The sequence below is a fragment of the Papio anubis genome, chromosome 16, assembly GCF_008728515.1.
Source record: "Papio anubis isolate 15944 chromosome 16, Panubis1.0, whole genome shotgun sequence".
In the NCBI taxonomy this organism is placed as follows: Eukaryota; Metazoa; Chordata; class Mammalia; order Primates; family Cercopithecidae; genus Papio; species Papio anubis.
The window spans coordinates 41,431,676-41,453,738 of record NC_044991.1 but is presented as its reverse complement, the minus strand read 5'-3'; the positions used below and the strand labels follow the sequence as shown (position 1 = coordinate 41,453,738).

The following is a 22,063-nucleotide window of genomic DNA, read 5'->3' as shown; positions in this document are numbered from 1 at the left end:
AGCCTGGAGACTGGCTTTTATAAGTTTACTTTGTTTATTTTTATATGATTTGGAGAAAGAAGGAGACTTGGAGACATCACAGACAGGTTGTGTAATTTTTCTTGGTTCGTGTTCTCAAGTATGAAATCAGAATAATAAATCGTATTTTACGAGGTTGCTGCGAGAAGTAAATAAACACAGAACATGGCACTTGGTAAGCATACCAAATACCTAGTGTTATGACACTCAATTTATATTTAAAGCTTATATGTGACAGACTTCAGCGAGGCAAAGAAATCAATCAATGCCAAGTTGAAAGATGGTTTCTGCAGGAGTCAGAGCACCCAATGGAATGTCACTCCTCCAAATCAATAGATGCATTCAAAATACCAAAAATAAAACATCAAACAAACTCTTTCCAGTGTGGTTCTGAAACCCAGCACATATTTTCCTACCCTGGGATTTGTCAGGGCTTCATGCGTACAGTGCAGGGAGGGAAAGCAGGAAGCTCCTATCTCTCTGTTTCCAAACAAGACTAGGCTGGATTTGGGGAAGGGATGAGGCAATATTTAGGAGACAAAGGGTTGCAGGTAAAGGAGGGAGATGCTGCAGAGAGGACAGTGAGTATGTGAGTTACCCCCAAAGCAGCAAGTGACAAAAAAGAAGGCTGAATAAGGCCATCCATCTGATGCCATGGATGAAAAAGCTTGGCAACAAAGCAGGGGGAGAAGTGGGAGCTCCCTCGTGTGGCAGCTCCATACTGGGGAGACCTCTGAGTCTCCTAATCCAGCTTGTGACTTTAAAGTGGACTGAAAGAAAGATGTAGTCAATCTATCCATCAGGGAACTAATGTAATAAGGAGACTAGAAGACCATAAATGAATCTTCAGTAAGGGGACAGAGTGCTCCTTGCAACTGGAAAAATCAAAGCTCCTCAATAATGCCAATTCTGCCAATTATTCAGTTCCTGTGCTCTTAGACTCTTGTTCTCTATAGACATGGACATTTAAATATATAGTAAAGCAGTATGATGCCATTTTGGCTTAAACTTCACCAAAAAACATTTTTGTTGCCTGTCATCCCAGTGCTTTGAGAGGCTGAGGCAGAAGGATCACTTGAGGCCAGAAGTTTGAGACCAGTCTGGGCAACAAAGTGCGACCTCCATCTGTACAAAATATTAACTTTTTTATTTTTTTGAGACAGAGTCTTGCTCTGTCGCCCAGGCTGGAGTGCAGTGGTATGATCTCAGCTCACTGCAACCTCCGCCTTCCAGGTTCAAGTGATTCTCCTGCCTCAGCATCCTGAGTAGCTGGGACTACAGGTGTATGCCACCACGCCTGGCTATTTTTTTCTAAAATATTTAAAATTTTTAAAAAACTTAACCAGACATGGTGGTGAACATCTGTAGTCCTAGTTACTTGGGAGGCTGAGGTAGGAAGATCACTGGAGCCCAGGAGTTCAAGGCTGCAGTGAGCTCTGATCCTACCACTGCACTCCATCCTGGGCTAGAGAATGAGAGAGACCTCTCTCTCTCTCTGCATGTGTGTGTGTGTGTGTGTGTGTGTGTGTATACACACACACAGTTACTGCTGCTTTTAGCCACAATAGATGACAAAGGGAATGTTTGTAGACTGTAAGCCAGGAGGCAACTCGATATGGTGAGAAAAGCATGGATTTGATGTCAGATAGACCCAGGCACAGTCATTCAGTCACTCAGTCAATGAATATTTATAGACTGTGTACTATGTGTTGGATTTGCAGCATTTACGTTCTAGTGGAGGAAGGCAGAAATTAGGAAATGAATGGCAAGATGATGTAAGGGTGTGGTGTGTGCTGTGAAGAAAGTAAAGTGATAGAATTCAGAGTGGCTGGGAAGAGCGGGGAGCTTTGGAGTGGACAATTAGGAATGGCTTCCCTGAATGCTGAGTAGCCAGCTGAGTAGAGCAAGAGCCCAGGCCCCTGCTGGAGGCCAACCCCTTGGCATATTCGGTAGAGTGAAGACTGGGGTGGCAGGTGGCTTATGAGTGAGGGTGATATGAGATATTGTCTCAGAAGAAACTTTAAGTACAGGTTTTATTAGTTATATGATCTTATCACATTTATCTGTTTTAGGTTCAGTTTGCTAAATGTAAGAAGACAATGGTAATACTCACTTCAGTGTGCTGTTAGGGTTATAAGTACTAAATAAAACATAAAGGACTTGGTTCAATGTCTGAAATGTAGTAGGTGTTCAATAATGAAGAGTTATTATTATCAGTCTATTATTCGGTTCAATTATTTCATCAAGTTTCCCAATGAGTTTGGATTCATGTTGGGTTGCTGGGAATTTGCCAGAGGTTGAGAAGTTAGAAATACTTTGTAATTTTGGAGAACTGAGAAAGCATGTATCTCTTGGAAAGGTTTTCTGGTGACTTAGTATTGTGGAGATCAACTGTAGGATAACTGGATAAATTAATGGTAGGGGCTTAGAAAGGCTGCTGAAACTGAGGAGAAATGGTAGAGTCCAGTCTGCATTTCCCTCAAATTCTTTCGATAGGAAACCCTTTTCACCATTCTAGATTGACGCGAACCAGATCATGTTGCTCCTCCACCCAAAATCCCCCAGTGGCTTCTCATCTCAAAATAAACTCTGACGTTCTCACATGGCCCCCAAAACCCTGGGTGATGTAGCCCTCATCTACTCCTCTGATCCCACCTCCTTCCATCACATGGCCCCAACAGCTTCTTCAACCATGGGGCCCTTGCTGCTTCTCAAACACACCGAGGAGCATTCCACCTCAGGACCTTTGCATGTGCTATTCCCTCTGCCTCAAAACTCTCCCCAACATCCCTGAGTGGTCCACTTCCATTCCTAAAACATGGCTTGGATGTTACCTACCCAGAAAGGCCTTCTTCAATCACCACATTAAATAAGGCTTCTCCTGTTCTCACCTTGCCTTAGTTTTCTTCAGAGTAAATATTACTGCATAAGATGTGATTTCTTTGTCTATTTAGCTATTTACTGCCTCCTTCCATTAAAAAGTTCTCTCCTTATGGCAGGGACTGGGTTTTGTTCACTATTGATGCTCCAGCTCCAGGAATGCAGCTAGATTTAGAATAAATATCTGCTCAGTGAATGGGTATGCAGTTCTCATGGCTGGGGGTTTTCCCCAAAGTCGATAACCAACTTTTTCATTTCTTTAGATGCCACTCAGCAAATCTCATTATTCATTCATTAAACTCTTAAAGATCTTTTGTGTTTATACAGATCTGGCATTTGCTGACCTTAGCTCAAGAGGATATTAATGTAGGCAACGATGACGCTGCAGACTGCAGTAAGAGAAGGTATTACCACTCATTCAAACTGCCGTTGCAAGGTGTTCATTACAAAAAAAAAATCACCTGAGAAATATGTGAATATACCCTCCTTACATGAAGTTAAAACATTTCTCTTTCATCACAGCCCTCCCCAATCCCCAACCCCCTCAACCCTCCCAAAAACAACCAATTGTTAAAAAACAGTGTGGATTATAAACTCCCCAATCTTTTTCTGTTCACTTGAACATGTAAAAATGTACCTGAAAAAATATAAGTGCTATTTTACATACATGTTATTATATTTGGATTCAAATTTATGTATGATTTTCCAATTCAATTTTATTTCACACAATCTTATCAATCTTATGTTCTAAAAAAATAGCTATGGTAATACATGGAGGCTGACCTCATTTTTGTTGATTGATGTTTGCATACACACCTTTTTTCATCCTTTACTTTTAACTTATCTATGCTGTTGATTTTGAAGTCAGTTCCTTATCAACAGCATAAAGTTGGTCATTTTGTTTATCTGTTTTGCCTATCTCTGCCTTTTAATCAGTTTATTTAGACAATTTATGTTTAAGGCAATTGCAGGAGGACAGGTCCCTGGATGATGTTGGCTGACCCAGCTCTTCCACTTTTGCTTGCAATCCTCAGGTAGACTATATTAAGAATGAGTTATCTTGAGATAAGGAGATCGTATCTGGAACAACCCAGACTGTGTCCTAACTCCTAGAACAAGGTGTCCTGCAAGGCTTGAGCTCAGGACACCAAGTGTCACCCAAGGAATGTAAACCCAGGGCACAGCAGGTTTGGGTCCCTCAGCTGCAGTGCGATGTGGAGCAAATGCAGACAAGACTCCATCTGCCCTGGGCAGCTTTCCTGGGCCATGGAGGACCTGCTTGTAGTGGATCCTAGGCTCCAGTTGACCCTTGCTGCCTATCTGTGACTAATAAATCCAATCCACTTTGCCTGACTTGTGTGAGTGTCTGCCTCATCAAACCAGATCCACTACTAGGTAGAGAACCTTTGTGTGGTTATTGAAATATTAGGACTTAAGTCTGCCATTTTGTCTGCTCCCACCGACTCCTGCCATCCTAGGAGGCACCCCTGAGCTTCAGGGCCACAAGAGGAGCTCGTGGCAACATCGCCCCTGTCCCCAGATGCTGGCCGAGGCCCAGTGAGGACTTGGACCCCCACCCCAGGCTGTGAGGGGGCATGGCCAGGGGTGCAGTGCTCCACGGAAGTAGTGAGAGCCAGGGAAAAGCGGGAGCCCTGCCCCTTCCCAGTTGGTGGGGCGAGAGCTCCCCAGGTATAACTGCAACTACCCAAGCTATGGTTGCAACCCAGCACCCCTCTACTCTTGGGAGTTGGGAGGAGGCAGGGTCCCCACCCTCCTGGGAGGCACTGCTGCCACCCAAGTCATGGCTATGGATTCGGGCCTCCAGCTCCATGGAGCAGACAGGAGCCCTGCTTCCTGGGGTACGGCTGCAGCTGCCCAGACCAGGGCTGCAGACCCAGGCATTTCTGCATGCTTGGGGGGCCTGAGAAGGCACCCCACACCACTGCAGACATGGAGGTGCCTGCTCCCACTGCCTGACTTCTCCTGGCTCCTGGCACCTGCTCTGATCTCTGAGCAGGGTTAAGGCCAAGCTCGGGTGCTGTCACAGCTTGGCCAGGCATGCTCAGGCTTGGGGCGGTATTGACATGCCAACCCCCTGCCACCTCAGCCCCCTCTGGACTTTGGGTGCCTAGAAGTGCAGGAGGGGAAGCCAAGGGTGGTTGGGTGCTGTCCTGCACATGCCCTTTGGTGCCAGCAGCCTGGGCACCATGGATGGCTGTGGGAGACAGACAGGCTCCTGGGCAGAAGGGGGTGGGTCCCAGTAAGGCCTCACCATCAGGCCTGAAGGCTGAGGGCTGGGCTCCCAGGCCTGCAGATGGGAGTGGGGACTGTGGTGCCTCTTCCAGCCATCCCCATGGCTGCCCATGTACCAATCAGCACACACTTTCTCCCTTCTGGGGTTCATAAAAGCCCCAGGCTCAGGCACAGCAGGGTAGAGGATGGAGAGGATGAAGAGACCTCTGGACAACCAGCTACAGAAAGGAGTTACCCTCTCTGCTGAGAGCTTCAGAGACCTGCAGAGACATGGGAACTACCAGTTGCAGAGAGAAGCAATCCTCTCCAGGGCCTCCTGTCTGCTGAGAGCTGAACACTCCATGGGACAACCTGGCTATGGAGAAGAGCTACCCACTACCCACTGCGGGTCCTCCGAGCTGTCGTAACACTTAGTGAAGCTCATGCTTGTCGTGTTTACCCTTCACTTGTCTGTGTACCTTATTCTTCCTGGATGCAGGACAAGAACTTGGGCAAAGGCGCTGCTGGCCACAGAGGTTTCTGGCTAGAAAATCGACACCCCAAAGATCCCATAACAATTTTATTATGTGTTTTCCATTTGTTTCACCTCTTTTTCATTCCTTTCTTTGTTTTTTATTGTTTTCCTATGGGCTGTTCAAACCCATTTTAAGAAATCTATCTTGACTTTTTTTTTTCTTCTTTTTGTCAAGAGGAAGGAAGCACCAGAAGGGGGAGGAGGTGTCAGGCTCTTTTAACAATCACAATCAGTTCCCTCAGAGTTAATAGAGAAAGAACTCACTGATTACCATAAGACTGGCACCAAGTCATTCCTAAAGGATCTGTCTTCAGGAACCAAACACCTGCCACCAGGCCCTACTTCCAACATTGGGGACCAGATTTCAAGAGGAGACCTGGCAAGGCCAAACAAACCATATCCAAACCACAGCAAGCAGTCTGAATGCGTGCAGACACTCTGTTTAGGTTTGGTGTGCAGGTCCTGGTTTACCTTTATGGGCTGTTGGTTTCAATGACAATTTAATTTTCAGACACTATATGGTGTTATTTTGGTCTGTGTGGTTTGGTAATTTGGGGGCTTCCCAAAAGGTGACACTAGTAATCCCTAGTAGTGCCACTTGATGGGGTGAAGGAGATTCCCTAGGCCAGGTCACCTATGCTGTAAATGGGGCAATAAAGTATCTGCTGACATTGATGATGATGCGTGCTTCCTGAGCTGGGTGTTGGTTTTGAATCTTCTCACTGGTGGCGACTGGCTGCCCAGTGTCTCTAGGTGGGGAAAGAGAGTGTCAGGCCCATGAGGACAAATAGGTATCCTGGGTCAAGTGCTTGTTACAGTGGTGTCTCTCTTTCCTGGGCTGCCCAGCCATCTTGATGTCTCCCAGTAGGGGAAATAAGTCTCAGGTTCAGTGGGGAAAGGCAGCACTTCATTTACCCACTCACCTTTAGCAAGGCTCCCTGTCAATCACCCTCGCACATGCTCTCAGGCTCACCTGGTGTTGTCAACAGTGCTCCAAGGTGTCCTGGGGGAGGAATGAGACCACCTCAATCTCCTTCTGTTGGGTTGCCTTCTGCTGTTGTGGGGATGGTCCTAAGATGTCTTGCGTCAGTGTTCTTCCCCCAGTTCTGGAGCTCCTAATCAGACTCCTTTGCCCTCCTGCCTTTCAGAGTTGTCCTCTAGTTGCCCCTTGTGCCATTTCTGGGCTCATACTTGCCAAAGGTTCATAGTGTTTGAGTAGTCTTCAAAATATACATATTTAGTTATCTTAACTATGTTGCATTTTTGTTATGTTTTGTATCTTACTGCTTTCTGCTTTTATCTTTATTATTTTATACCTCTATTCTCTTTGTTGTTCTTTTTTTCCTACCTTCCTGTGTTGATAAAACATATTTCATGCTAAGTCACAAAACCTGCTAACAACAACAACAAAAAAAACCAATAAACTAAGAGATATTGATGTTTTACTGAAAAAATTACATGAGCAATTTTAAACATCCTAAATTGGATCTGTTTAAAAAAGAAAACTATGATTTGATATCAGTTTAGCTACATATATAATTCTAGGATTCACATATTTTCCATCAGCACTTTGAAGCTATTAATCTACTGTCATCTTAAATACAAGGTGTTTGAATATAGACCAGCTTTAGTGACTTCCTTTCAATGAACAGAAAGTGATGCTGCTTTGCTTGTGAGGTTTGGAAACTTGCCACTATGCTATGAGGAGGCCCAGGCCACATGATGAGATCACATGTGGCTACTTTGGCTGATAGTGCCAGACTGAAGTCCCAGCCAAGAGCCAGCATCAAAATCAGGCATGTGTGTAAGGAAGCCTTTGAGATGACTTTAGCTCGATTAACATCTGACTGCAGCTGCATGAGTACCCTTATGTGAAAACCACCTAGCTGAACCTAGTTAGCCCCCAGAAATCATGATTTGGGTCTCTCAGCTGTGCCATTAACTAGCCTTGTGACTTTGGGCAAAGTATATGACTTGTCTATAAAATGGTCCTAGTGATACCTACACTACAGAGTTATTCTGAGAACTAATTAGGATAATAATTTCCCAAGATAGGTATTATTTGGATCATTTTACCCATGAGAACATGTACCAGGAAAGGCCAAGTAAATTGCTCAGTCAGCCAAACATATAACAAGTGACATAATGTGATTTTGAACTTTAAAAAATCTGACTCTAAAACATGTTCTCTTTACCATTATTCATTTTTGTTGCTAAAAATGATCACCATAGCAACCCATTAACCTACCTAATGTCACACTAGGACCTAGAGAAACAGTATCATCTTTTTGCATACCTTAGTTTAATTTAAATCCGACTTGGCAACAGGCTAACGTTGTGATGCCATTTAAAGCAAAAGAGAAAAAAATGTACCATGGTTTGAAATACCTGAGCCCACAGGCAGGTTAAGCAGACACCTCAGTGTGCCAGTGTGAGAGAGAACAGTGAGTTCTTTTTGGCCTCACTTTCTTATAATGCTGTTTTTGGAAAATGAATTTTACCAAAATAGCATGGCATGCATGAATATTATTCAAATGCCAGGGTTGCTCTTGGAGCTAGAACGTAGATACATTGCAGATTATCATAGGGATATAGAAGGGAAAAGGAGCTGAGTAACAAGGAGAGAAGTGTGATGAGGGTGAGGAAAATCTTAAATATTTTCACACTCTCAAAATTCTCATATACATTTTATCTGCACTGGTGGATCATATCCATCATCATGGATTAAAATGTTGTCACAAAGTAAAAATGATGAGCAGTAGCAAAAACCATGTATTCTCTGGACATATGTTTCTGGAATTAATCATAATATGAATCCAAAAGACAATGTCATGGTTCCACGTTTGACAGATAAAAGAATAGTGAGAATTTGTTTTAGAGGGAGAAGTTTACTCAAAGTCTCTTTCTAAACAATGGTTTGCTGTTGATACATTGATTTATTTAATTATCATTATTATTATCATCGTGGGTTAAAGTTTGTTGATTACTTATGCAATCTTGTTATTGCTGTGCAGTATATTTACTAGGTACTAGACAGCATTCTAAATACTTTCATGTATTATCTCCTTTAATGTTCCTTTGATGCAAATACTTTTTAATGCACATTTTACAGTTGAAAAAATTGAGGCAAAGAGAAGTAAATTCAGTTGTCAGGCTAAGAAATTTAGGATGGGCAGGGGGACAAAATTCACATTCTGAGTCCAAGTTCTTAACCTGCTCTGCTATTTAATATTATGATTTTCAATATTAACTATAGATGGCATTTATTGTTATATGTGCTGGGCTTAATGCAAAACACTTCACCTTGACCAAAGCAGAGGGATGGAAGAGAGTGAAAACCAAATAATTTTCTCCATGTGTAAATCAATGTTCTTTAATTCCTTACCCTCTTCCTTTATTATTCCTTAGTGAATTATTTGGGTTATTTGTGCTACAGCATTGAAACTCATGGGTTCATAGAAAGGTAGAACTTGGGGTGGGGTGGATTCTGGGACTTTTATACCAGCTCCCTAATTTAACACATGAGATCTGAATGTCTATATAATTTTGAAAGCTATGTTCTCTGTCCTCTGGTGACAGGAGTGAAATTATTCAAAATTATTTTTTTACACCTGAGACTTTGCCTCTGATTCCCTGAATGGCCCTGGTCAATGTCTAATCTCATTGGGCCTCAGTGTTCCTATCCATGTTATCAAACTTGTCAGTTTGCAGTATTCCAGAGCCCTCACAGTCATAGTCTGGGTGAATGTCTACAGTGAGGCCCAAGCATTCTTAGATGTATGCCATTTCATTTTCATATTATGATATAAAGCGCTCACCTACTGATATGGTCTGGCTCTGTGTCCCCACCAAAATCTCATCTTGAATTGTAATCCCTGTAATCCCCACGTGTTGAGGGAAGGACCTGGTAGGAGGTAATTGGATCATGGGAGCGGTTTCCCCCGTGCTGTTCTCATCATAGTGAGTGAGTTCTCAGGAGATCTGATGGTTTTCTATGTGTTTGACAGTTCCTCCTTCACACGCTCTTTCTTGCCTGTTGCCACGTAAGACATGCCAGCTTCTCCTCCCACCATGATTGTAAGTTTTCTGAGGCCTCCCCAGCCATGAGAAACTGTACGTCAATTAAACCTCTTTTCTTTATAAATTACCCAGACTCAGGCAGTTCTTTATAGCAGTGTGAGGATGAATTAATACATCTACATAAAGATACCATTTTTCTGCAAGTCTGATGACATCAATGCTTTCCAAAATGTGGGCCAAGACCACCCACTGAGATTCCTGCTTATAAGAGGAAAAGGAGCAGGAGATGAAATAAGGTTGAATCACACACTTCTTTCTTGGTCCTTCTTTATCAAGGTGAAGATCTCCCTTGGGAGGCAATGTATCTTTGTCACTCTCCAGCACTTAGTCATCTCTTTTTTTATTTAATAAAGAGCCTTCCCAGACAACATTTATCTATCTAGCCAAAATTTAGTAGCAATGCTTAATGTTTTCCTCGTATTTGTTTTTAGTTTGCTTCTATCTGAGTCAAATAAAAATGTTTTTCTATTTGCTGTGGTGCAATAAAGACTGTTTAAGCAATGATTTATTTAAAGGAAAAAGTTGATTTAGAGAAAAAATATTAAATAAATAGTAGTAGCGACATGTATCAGTTATTTTTTGTGATTTAATCAAACACCCCCAAAGTTAATGGCTCAAAACAACAGTATTAAGATTACTGTGGCATGGGTGAACAATTTTGGTCAAACTTAGTTGGCTGGTTTTTCTGGTCTTAACTGGTTCTCTCATGCCTCTGAAGTCCATTGAAGTCTGTCGATCCCTTTTCAGAATCGTATTTTTACAGTAAAAGTAAAACATGCAGAATTGCAAAGGAAGCCAATTATACTAAAATACAAGTATCAAAATATAAAATTTATGGCATTGTAATATGTTGATTTCTTATTTACATATTAATTAATGAGGTCTAGTGGCAAATCAATCAACTACCATAATTTTGAATAGTGGTAAATGTGAACAGTGTTTCAAGACCCCTGCAACAACTGTGATGTGACATAAAAATATCTGTACTGGCTCCAAAGTCATGGATTCTAATAAGATAATTGCCATTTGTTGCCTAAATTAATTATCAAAATAAATGTTAAATCTCATTCAGAAGATGGCAAAAAATAACAAATTTTTTCCATGTAGGTTTATAGGTCTTCTCTAACTAAAGGGTAAGTCTGCTCATTGGTTATGACCACACTCTTTGCATTATTGTTTCCTTTAGAAAAGCAAAGTTGTGAGTGTCAAAAGTCTGAGGACATAGTGGTTCTATGGTAATAAATATTGGTTCCTTCAAATTGTTGTCGGCTTTTATTGCTTGGGATTTTTTATGGGCTGTGTGTTGTTCAGTCGTGTTTAGTATACCAAAATGTTCCTCCTAAATCAGATCTTAGGCTCTTTGGCATTTTGCTAGCAGAGGGCTGTCTTTAATCCTTCTCTTCTTTCTACAGGACCCATGTAGCCTTCCTTGATGTCATGAATTTCCTAAATTTTTCCAAAGGATTCTCTGATACCTAAGATAAATGTTCTGACATTCTAACACATTTACTCTTTATATGTAATTGGTGGTTTGGGAATGAAGATTGTGAGGTGAAAAGGAGTGATAAATAAGGGGGAATGAAGAATGGTGAGCTGAGATCCAAAGATGGTTCTTTGGTGGTGCTTAGGAAACGTCGGAGGGTCCGAGTGACAAGGTTGGTAATGCAAATCCAGGAAACAGCTATGTTTTATCCCATTTCTGTGCCCTTCCTGGGAAAAGCTGGGTTCTCTCCTTTTTGGGTAATTCTCTAAGCATCATGAGAGAAGTCACAAAAAGATTCGAGAAATGAACACAGCCTGAAATACCTTATCCACTTCTAAGGACTTTAAATATGTATTTATCATACTTTGCTATGTGGGATTGATTAGGATGTAGAGACCATTTATGCAAGAGCATCTGAATACTATATTATTACATGTTTGCAGTGCACAAAAATATTACCATTTAGAGCAGATTTAGGAAGTGAAAATCTGAGAATTAAAAAAAGCAAAGACAACCAGCCCAGTTATGCATAACTGAGTGACCTATATTGGTTACAAGGTTTTTATCTCTTCATTAGAATTGTAAACAGAACTCTCTGCGAAAGAAAGGATGATGCTGTAAATACAATGATATATAGCCAAGCAAGTCAGCCAAGAACACTGTTATTTTGGGGGAAGTTGAGAATGCAGAGGTTCCAATGGCTCTCATAGGGATTTAAAAAAAAATGGAAGTAGCAATTTTTCCATGCAGAATGAAATGAGAGATGGTACCTGAACTAATTCAGTGTCAAAACTAAGTATTTATTTGTATCCAGTTGCCTGTTTTTCTACTGTATCATCAAATACACATGATTAATTCAAGGCATTATTTCTTTTACTTGTTCATTTTTAGATTACACAAGTAACAAATATTTGTTGTAAAAAACACAAACAGTACAAGTGAAAGGAGAAAATTCTTTCCCCTCCTACCAATCTCATCCCTGGAGATAATAGCCTTTGTCAGTTTATTGTGTAATCTTACCTTCTAGATTTCTAAATATGCATATCCACCTACATGTATGTATAAACATGCAATCAAAATAGGATTTTTATACATATTTTTCTGCAATGTGTTTATTTTACCTAAAATAACTGTCTTCCTTCTTCTTATAACTGTATTAGAAAAAACTTCTTATTTTTTTAGAACTGTGCTATGTGAAATTCCATTGTATGGTTGCCCCATCATTTATTTAACATTCATCTAATGCCTGGCATTTAGGCTGTTTCCTACTCAACAAATATTGAGAGTTTGTTATCCTCTAGGGATGCCGTGGAGGAGTACAACCATATAAGGAACTTCCTCTTCTCTCAAGTAGTTTGAGGCTGGATGTGTGAGTCAGACATATTGTGTAACAAATAGGCTTCAGATTTCAGCAGAAAATGCTAAGAATTCCCAATGCAACAGAATCTAATAGCCAACTGAATCAAAGTAGTCTAAAAAAGAAAGATATTGTGCAAGAGCATTTTCTCAGTAGAAAATCCAACATATCACAATAGAATGGTTAAAGGGCAATTATTCATAGTACAAAGATTTTTTCTTACAAAATATTTGATTCGTTAAATATCCCTCTAGTACTTAAATCTTGATTTTTTTTACCAATAGCTTTTTGATACACTTTAGGTCACCTGCTAAGTAAAAGAAAGCTTGAATGTTAGGAACTCCCGAAGGTTGGAGCTATATCTTCATTTCCCAGATATTTAAGTGGAAATATATAATTCAATATATTCAAAAGAGGTTCTCAAAGCCCAGGTGTGAAGGGAACTTTTAGCTTCTCTTCAGATCATCCCAGGCTCACCCGTCTCCAGGACTCTTGCTTCCTGGCTTTCACTCTGGAGACCAACTTTAGGTAGATTCTCATCACTGCAGGGCCACAGCAGACATTGTGCAGGAGCTGCCTGGCAGTGCCTTGTCTCAAGCCCACAGCTTGATCCTCTTGTCTTCAATTCAGGGCTGTCTTCCATCTTGCCACTGAGGCTTAAGATACATCAAGACCTGCCTGACACTCACAGGGGTGCATGGCAAGGTGCAGAAAAGTTAATGCCTGATGGGGTAGACTTTTGATCAGTGGGAGATGAAAGCTAGTGGATAAATTCTCCTCCTCTTCCTTTGCCACCCTGCCAACAGACTGTCTTGAGACTCAGTAGCCCTTAAGGCCTTTCAGAAGCAGGATCCATGAAATAGTACAGTTAGTTTGTTTTATTATGAAGCAGTGGCTATCTCTACAGTGCCCTAACTCATACTTGCTCTGTTGTCTTTTCTGCCCTACTCTTTTCCCTCACTTCTGCTTCCCTGGAATTGTACTCCCTAATACAGGAGTTTTCAGCTATATTGATAAGCTGTTGTCTCAGAATCTGCTTTTGCAGAACACAGGCAAAGACAACATAAATTGCACAAAATGGTATATAGCGCACATTGTCTGGTCGTTACCTAATACATAGCAACCATTTATTGAGCACCAACTAAGTGTTCTGCAATAGTGCCAAGCGCTTGATATGCCATTGAATAATCACCCTCTCTAGGAATAGGCGATTGCTATTAACTAAAGTTTGTATTCTGTAGGAAAGAAAACTGAGGCTCAAAGAGTACCTCACTCAAGGTTGTATTAGATCACTTTCTAGTTTCTTTCTTTCTTTATCTTAGCATGTTATTGTGATTGGTGGAGAAAAGAGGAAGTGGAGGATGCCTGCTCCACATGATCGCTTTAGCCTTCTTTGACCTCAAGATTCTCCATTCCTCAAGCTCTCAAGTATGTGGATCAAGTAGCTAAAAATGGAGTCACTGAACAAGAAAGATAGGTTTTGAACTTAGATTTGTATGCATGAGGCAAAGTAGCAATAATACTAGCTTAGAAAACCACTGATGCCCAGTCAGGAAGGCTTGGCTCAGCCAATGTGTGATGCTGATGTTCATGGCATAACGGTTCTCACACCTGGGGGATGAGAAAAGTTAGCACATGTTCTCTACTAAAACCATCCCTGACTTCACCAAGTGCCACACAGGAGGGAAGGTCAAGGCTCTGCAACCAGGATCTTCAACTCTGGCCATTCTTGCTCCCTCATTGTGCTCTCTGCTTCTGCCCTGTCTCCTTTAATGTGGGCCCAATTCTACACCAAGTTGTCGAGGAAAATCTCCCATCCTCAACTGCTTGGCAGCCTTCTAAAAATAAGCCTCCAACCTCACCAGGGCCACCACGCTGCTCAGCAATCATTTCTCTTGTCCTCAATGCTCCCTATCATTCCATTTTGCAAAGCAGCTGTTCCAAGCTTTTACTACCCTTCCGTCTTCCCTCACATTGTCCCACAACCCAGCCCCACGCTCTCAAGTGAAGGAAGATGGGAGCTCTTTACATTATTTCCTCTCCACAACACTAAATTGGCCTAGTTCTTCCCATTTCTGCTAGCTCAAAATTATGCTCTCTGTGATGCTTCCAGGTAGCCTAGTGGGATGCAGGAGAAACCACAGAACTCCACACTGGGCACTTTCTCTCCCTTCATTTTATATGGTACAGAATGTGTAAGAAAAAAATACCACAAGACTTGTGTTGTAATCCTTTAAAAAATAATTAGCAAGCTTTTTATGTGTGTGTGTGTGTGTCAGTCTTCCTTATAAATGTTGTTCCTGAGAGCAGTTACTTCTTTCATATGGATTCCTTGTGGAAGAGATGGACACTCAGGTCAGGTCACTTCAATTGTGGTCACACCTAAGAAGTCAGGAACCTAGAAGTGAGAGAGATAAGCATCTAGTTTTTTTTTATTTTTATTTTTATTTTGAGATCAAGTCTCACTCTGTCACCCAGGCTGGAGTGCTGTGGCACAATCATGGGTCACTGCAGCCTCAAACTCCTGGGCTCAAGCAATATTCCCACTTCAGCTCCCAAATAGCTGGGACTACAGGTGTATGCCACCACACCCAGTTAATATTTTTAAATTTTTTGTACAGATGGATCTCACTATGTTGCCCAGGCTGGTCTTGAACTCCAGGGCTCAAGTGATTCTCCTGCCTCCACCTCCCATAGTGCTGGGATTACAGGTGCAAGCCCCTGTGCCCAGCTCAGTTCTATTTTAATTAACTATATAAATTGTACAAAATTTTTATAAAAGTTATCGTCTCTTGAGTCACAGTAGGGTATAAAACATGGCACAGAAAACCCTCCGCAGACAATTTATTTCTATGTTCATCTATTGCAAGAACCAGTTGAGCACAGCAGCAGCCATGATAATAGCAGGCATCTGCGCTTTGGGCTGGTGAAAATAAATTAAATTTGACGTTGGTCATGAGAGCATGTCAACAGCACTGCCTGTGAATTATTAAAATAAAATTCAAATAAGAGAAAGCAAAAGCCCTTTCCAGAGAGCTAAATTAAAGTTTAAATTAAAGCAACAACATTTTCTTCTTGGCAAAAATTTTCTAATTATTTTCTACCTCTAAGGTTTATTTTCATTAATGCTTCCTCTGTGCAATTAAACACATGGAAAAATGCACAGTAAAATTTCACTAGTCTGGTTTAAAAGGAAGAGATTGGTTTAACAAGGTTTGCAGTGGGCTTGACAATCAGATGCTTTAAAATGGGTTGACAGAGTGCTGTTTCATTGAGTGTCAGTGTCAGCAAATACTTATAGCTCACCTATTATGTGCTAGATGCAGTATTGAGTGACTTAAATATAAATGTTCAAAACAGTCCTCCGAGTTGGGTACTATCATTTACATTTTATAGAGAAAATCACAAAACTTCTTAAAACCTGACATTTAGTAAGTGGCAGAGATGGAATGGGTTCTGTTAGGGGTTAGATTTTGTTCCTCCAAAATTCACATGTTGAAATCCTGACTCTGTGTACTTCAGAATAGGATTGTACTTGGAGAATCAGTCTTTAAAAAGATCACTAAGTTAAGATGAAGTAATTAGGGTGGGCCCTAGAGAAACCAATCCAATTTTCATCCCAGATAATATCAAAAAGCTGAAACTTCCTAGATCACTGCGTCCAGACAATAAGACGCCAGGTCACTTGTCTGAGCACCTGCTGTCTGTTGACCGACTCCTCTATAAACCCTTAACTTTAATTGGTTGGAGAAACAGATTTGAGACTTGTCCCCCACCTCCTGGCTGATGTCACCTGCAATAAAGCCTTTCTTCCTTGGCAACGCTTATTTTCTCAGTGATCGACTTTCGTTGTGGTGAGCAACCGGACCTAGGCCAAACCCCTGGCATTTGACAACACTAATCCAATATGACTGGTGACCTTACAACAAGAGGAGATTATGATACAGACACACAGAAGGCAGATCTTGGGAAGGCACAGGGGGTGGGCGGCCATCTGCAAGCCAAGGAGGGAGGCTTCAGAGGAAACCGATCTGCTGACACCTTGATCTCAGGTTCCTAGTCTCCAGAATTGTGAGAAAATAAATCTTTCTTTAAACCACCTACTCTGCGGTACTTTGCTATGCCAACAATAGTAAATTAACACAGGTTCAAACTCCACTCTCAGCACCAAAATCTATATTAGTTAACTAATGCTGCACAGGAGATTACCACACTGTTAGTGGCTTAAAACAATAAATATTTATTGCCTCACAGTCTCCGTGAATCAGAAATTTGGGAGTGGCTTAAATGCACAGTTCTGGCTCATGGTCTCAGGAGGTTACAGTCAAACTGTCACCTGGGGGTGTAATCATTGGAAGGTTTAACAGGGGCTGGAGAATCTGCTTCCATCATGGCCTCTCCATGGCTGTTAGGAGGAGTCCTTAGCTCTCCATCGCACTGAGTATCCTTCCTAGGACTGCTTGAATATTTTCAGGACTTGGTGACTTCACGTAATTTAGAATTTCTTAACTCTCCATGATAACCAAAATAACAGTTTACCCCTAGTTTTCTGACACTGGCACCCTTAATTTCCTTTCCAAACTTTCTTCATGAAAGTAGAAAGAAAATTTTACCCGACCTTGACCCACATAAAGGGGTGACTAAGTAACTAAGATTTCTGGGCTTAGCTTAACATAGACTTGGAAACTGCTCTTTTCCACCTTCAGGGTGTGCACAATGTAGCTTTGTAGTCAGGCTGCTTTGGTCCAAATCCAGGCTTTGCTTCTTATTAGGTCTTACAGCTTGGACCATTTAAAAAAACTTTTTTGTGCCTTGGTTTCCTCATCTATAAAATAGGATGATAATAATAATAATTTTATACAGATGTAGCAAGGATTCTGTAAGTGAATACATGCAACTTATTTACTTCCCAAGACTTGCTTTTCTTTGCATTCTTTGGATTTTTCCTCTTTCCCTTCCCTTTCCCTCCCTCCCTCCCTCCTTCCGTCCCTCCCTCCCTCCTTCCCTCCCTCCCTTCCTCCTTCCCTCCCTCCTTCCCTCCCTCCTTCCCTCCCTCCCTGCCTTCCTACCTTCCTGATTTCCTTCCTTCCTTTCTTCCTTCCTTCCTTTCTTTCTTCCTTCCTTCTCTCTTGCCTTGGTCCCACCAGTGGTTTCTAATGGACACTGTAAGCATGTGTTAATTTGGTTATATCACTAAGGGCTAAAAAACATCACTGTGAATTGAGTGAAACCCAGAGCATAAAAATCCAAGGGTTCTTTCTAAGTCAGCCATTGGTTTTGTGCTTGCTATGGTGTTTGATTGCTCTGTGCTTACTCTTGCTACTTGCTATGTGAATATGCACATATGAAAGGCCCAGGGCATGGGGGTTCAGGCTATATTTTACTTTACTCACCATAAATTCCTGTGCAGTTTATATCTAAAAAAATTCTCTATGAACAGTAGTCACCCTAAATTCAAAGTTATAGAAAAAAACAATTTAATTGAAAGACATCAGTAAAGCACATGTTCATTCAGATGAAGGTAAGAAAGCTCAACAAGAAAACAGTGATTAGGTAGGAACAGAACCAAACTAGTCTTTTGTTATTTTCTTTTTAATAGAGAGAGGGTCTTGCTCTCTCGCCCAGCCTGGAGTACAGTGGCACAAATGTAGCTCATTACAGCCTTGAACTCCTAGGCTCAAGTGATCCTCCAAAGCAGGTGGGACTACAGGTCCACACCACCACACCCAGCTAATAATTCTTCTCCTCCTCCTCCTCCTCCTCCTCCTCCTCCTCCTCCTCCTCCTCCTCCTTCTTCTTCTTCTTCTTCTTCTTCTTCTTCTTCTTCTTCTTCTTCTTCTTCTTCTTCTTCTTCTTCTTCTTCTCTTTTCTTCTTCTTCTTCATTATTTTTTGTAGATACAGTCTCACTATGTTGGCCAGGTTGGCCTCAAACTCCTAGACTTAGGTGATCCTTCAGCCCTGGCCTCCCAAAGTGCTGGGATAATAGGCTCACTCCAGTTAATAGAGGCTAAATGTGGATTTTCACTTGATATGATTTGGCTCTGTGTCCCCACCCAAATTTCATCTTGAATTGTAATTCCCACGTGTCTAGGAAGAGACCTGTACTCCTCATGTGTCAAGGAAGGGAGGTGATTGGATTGGGCATGGGGGACAGATTCTCCCATGCTGTTCTCATGATAGTGAGTGAGTTCTCATGAGATCTGATGGTTTAATAAGTGTTTGGAAATTCCTCCTTCGTTTTTCTCTCTCTCCTGCTGCCATGTGAGGAAGGTCCTTGTTCCCCCTTGCACCATGATTGTGGGTTTCCTGAGGCCTCCCCAGCCATGTAAATTGAGTCAACTAAACCTCTTTCCTTTATAAATTACCCAGTCTTGGGTAGTATCTTTATAGTGTGTGAGAATGGACTAATACATCACTTTAATCCAAATTTAACCTGGTGGTACCTGCATCATATGAAAGGGCTGTGTATTTGGTCCATGTAGGTGCCTATGTTATCAGGAGTTCTGGAGCCTGCAAGTCTTATCTTGGGTTGATCTCCAAAAACAATACTTACCTACATAAAAGGGAATTCAAGTAGCTTATTTAGCAGGTGATCCCAGGCAGCACTGGTAAGAGAGGGGAGGAATGAGACAGGAAAGAGAAGGAGGCCAGGGAAGAGTTTGTATTCAGTAGATTATTGCTGTGGGCAACCAGGAATCAGTTCTGCTGGTGACCTCTGGGAGACAATATAGAACATGCCTGAGAGCTGTCCAACCAAGTGACAAAGGATCTGGGGTATTAACCTACTGACTCCTGCCAGTTACTGGTTAGAAGCTGTTCCTAGGGAGCATTAGCTCTCCAGCATTCCCAGGGAGCCCCACACTTGGACTCTCAGGGCTACAGAAAGCCCTCATGCAGATATAAGTGCTATGCTCAGGAACTGTGATTGTGAAGGGGATTGTGAAGGGGGTGCTTCTTTCCTAGAGTCAGGCTCTAACAGATACAATTTACAGAGATTTATCTTGTTTCTTACTCAATAATTAGCTGACACACAGTGAAAAAACAGGTAAAAGGTATGCAGCCTAAGACACTGTGGTCATTAGGCACAGAGCACAAATATCCCGAAATTCTAAGAGGCAGTCAAGGCCACCTGAGTCATGACTGTGGCTGGTTCCACCCACCACCTTTCTACTTCCCTAATGCTGGGAGATCATTTTTCTTCTTCAAACATTGTATCATGTCTTGCATGGGATATTTGAAAACACTAGAATTTATTCTTTTTTCTGCGCCTGGAGATTTTATAGTTATTTTTCTAGTCTACAAAGGTGCCACAATTATAGAATATAAGGGGTTTTTAAAAAGAATTCTGTCCTTGTATCAAATATTAAAGCCACAATAAATGTCTTTTAGAATTTCCCTGGTCATTCAAATGTGCGTCTTAACTAAAGGTCTGCGACAACTGTTTTCCTTTTGAAAAATTATTTTTCTTCTTTTAATTGCCTATTTGAAAATATATGATAGAGAGTTTAATGTTAAAAAGCTCTTAGTTGGGGGCGGGGCCAAAATGGCCGACTAGAAGCAGTGGCGATCAAAGGCTCCCATTGAAAAAAACCTTAATAGCATGTGAATCTTGCACCAGCAACTGAGGTAACCAGCTTCTCTCATCAGAGCAGACTAGACTACTGGCATTACCTGCGGAGAGGAAGGAAGAGCAATGTGGTGCAGCTGCCCACCTGAGAGCCACACAGGGCAGGGGAATCCCCACCCCCAGCCAAGGGAGGTGGTGAGTGAGCATGCTACCCAGCCAGGGAAACCGTGGTTTTTCCACGGAACTATGCAACCCATGTATCAGAAGATGCCACTCATGAACCCATGCCACTGGGGCCTGGAGTCCCAACCCTGGAGCCATGCAGATTCTTAACACCCTTTCAGCTAGAATCTGCTTAAGCCTGCTGAGTTTCTGCGGGAAGGGACAACCAGCACCACAGCTGCAGCTGCCTGCTGTCTAAGCCATTTGAGCTCCTTGGGGGAAGGGTGGCAGCCAGCACTGGGACGGAGAGCTGCCTGACACACTAAGCTCCCTAGGCAAAGGAAGGGCGTCATCCATCTCTACAGCTCCAGGCTGTACTTTTCCTCTGCTGGAGCCAGGGAGGCTGGAAACGGCTTGGTCCTAAGAGGTGTCCCCTATAACCCAGCACACCAGCTGTGGCAGACTACAGCCAGAGTGCCTCTCCAGGCCTGACCCTGACCCATCCCTTCTCACTGGGCAGGGCCTCCCTGCAGGAACTCCAACAACTGCAGCCAGAGGCTCAGGGACAGAACTCTGATCTCCCTGGGCCTGAAGCCCTAGTGGGACGGGTGGTTGCAGTCTCTGCAGACCAGAAGACTCAGTCTTTCCTCCTGCTAGTTCTGAAGAATCTGGGCAGCCCAGATGAGTGGGTTTCCCCTAGCAAAGCACACCCTCTCCACCAAGGGACAGTCAAAGTGCTTTGTTAAATGAGTCCTGTTCCCCGTGCCACCCAGTAGGGGTTGTCAGACACCCTATACTTACCGGCATCAGGTTGGTGCCCCTGGAGGTCAGAGATCCCAGAGGAAAGAGCAGGCATCCACCTTTGTAGTTCTGTAGCCTCCTTGAGTGACATCTCCAGGCACAGGAGCGAACCAAACGAATAGGGCCTGAAGTAAACCCCCAGCAAATAGCACCAGCCCTTCAGAAAAGGGACTTGACCATTGAAAGAAAAACAAACAGAAAGCAACAAAAGCATCATCAACAACAAAAGTCCCCACAAAACCCCATCCAAGGGTCAGCAGTTTCAAAGATCAAAACTAGACAAACTCATGAAAATGAGAAAGCATCAATGAAAAAAATGCTGAAAACTCAAAAGGCCAGAGCTCCTCTTCTCCTCCAAATGATCGCAATGTCTCTCAAGGGAAGGTACAGAACTGGACAGAGGATGAGATGGATGAATTGACAGAAGTAGGCTTCGGAAGATGATTAATAGCAAACTCTGCTGAGCTAAAGGAGCATGCTCTAATCCAATGCAAAGAAGCTAAGAACCTTGATGAAAGGTTAGAGGAGCTGCTAACTAGAATAACCAGTTTAGAGAGGAACATAAATGATCTGATGGAGCTGAAGAACATAGCATGTTAACTTTGTGAAGCATATACAAGTACCAATAGCCGAATTGACCTAGCAGAAAAAAGGATATCAGAGTTTGAAGACCATCTTGCTGAAATAAGGCATGCAGACAAGAATGGAGGAAAAAAATGAAAAGGAACAAATGAAGCCTTCAAGAAATATGAAACTATATAAAAATACTGAATCTACAATTGATTGGAGTACCTAAAGGAGACGGGGAGAATGGAAACAAGCTGGAAAACACACTTCAGGATATTATCCAGAAGAACTTCTCCAACCTAGCAAGACAGGCCAACATTCAAATTCAGGAAATACAGAGAACACCACTAAGATACTTCATGAGAAGATCAACCCCGAGA

At 42.2% G+C, this 22,063-nt stretch overlaps 1 long non-coding RNA gene across 1 annotated transcript; it reads right to left on the bottom strand.

The window, feature by feature from the left end:
• Positions 1-10,658: 10,658 nt before the first annotated feature.
• Positions 10,659-21,365, bottom strand: LOC110740538. The gene is made up of 3 exons (XR_002515234.1): positions 21,117-21,365; positions 17,655-17,748; positions 10,659-14,983 (listed from the first exon to the last, which is right to left on the bottom strand). It is a non-coding gene; the product is annotated as an uncharacterized LOC110740538 (long non-coding RNA).
• Between the last annotated feature and the right edge of the window lie 698 nt (positions 21,366-22,063).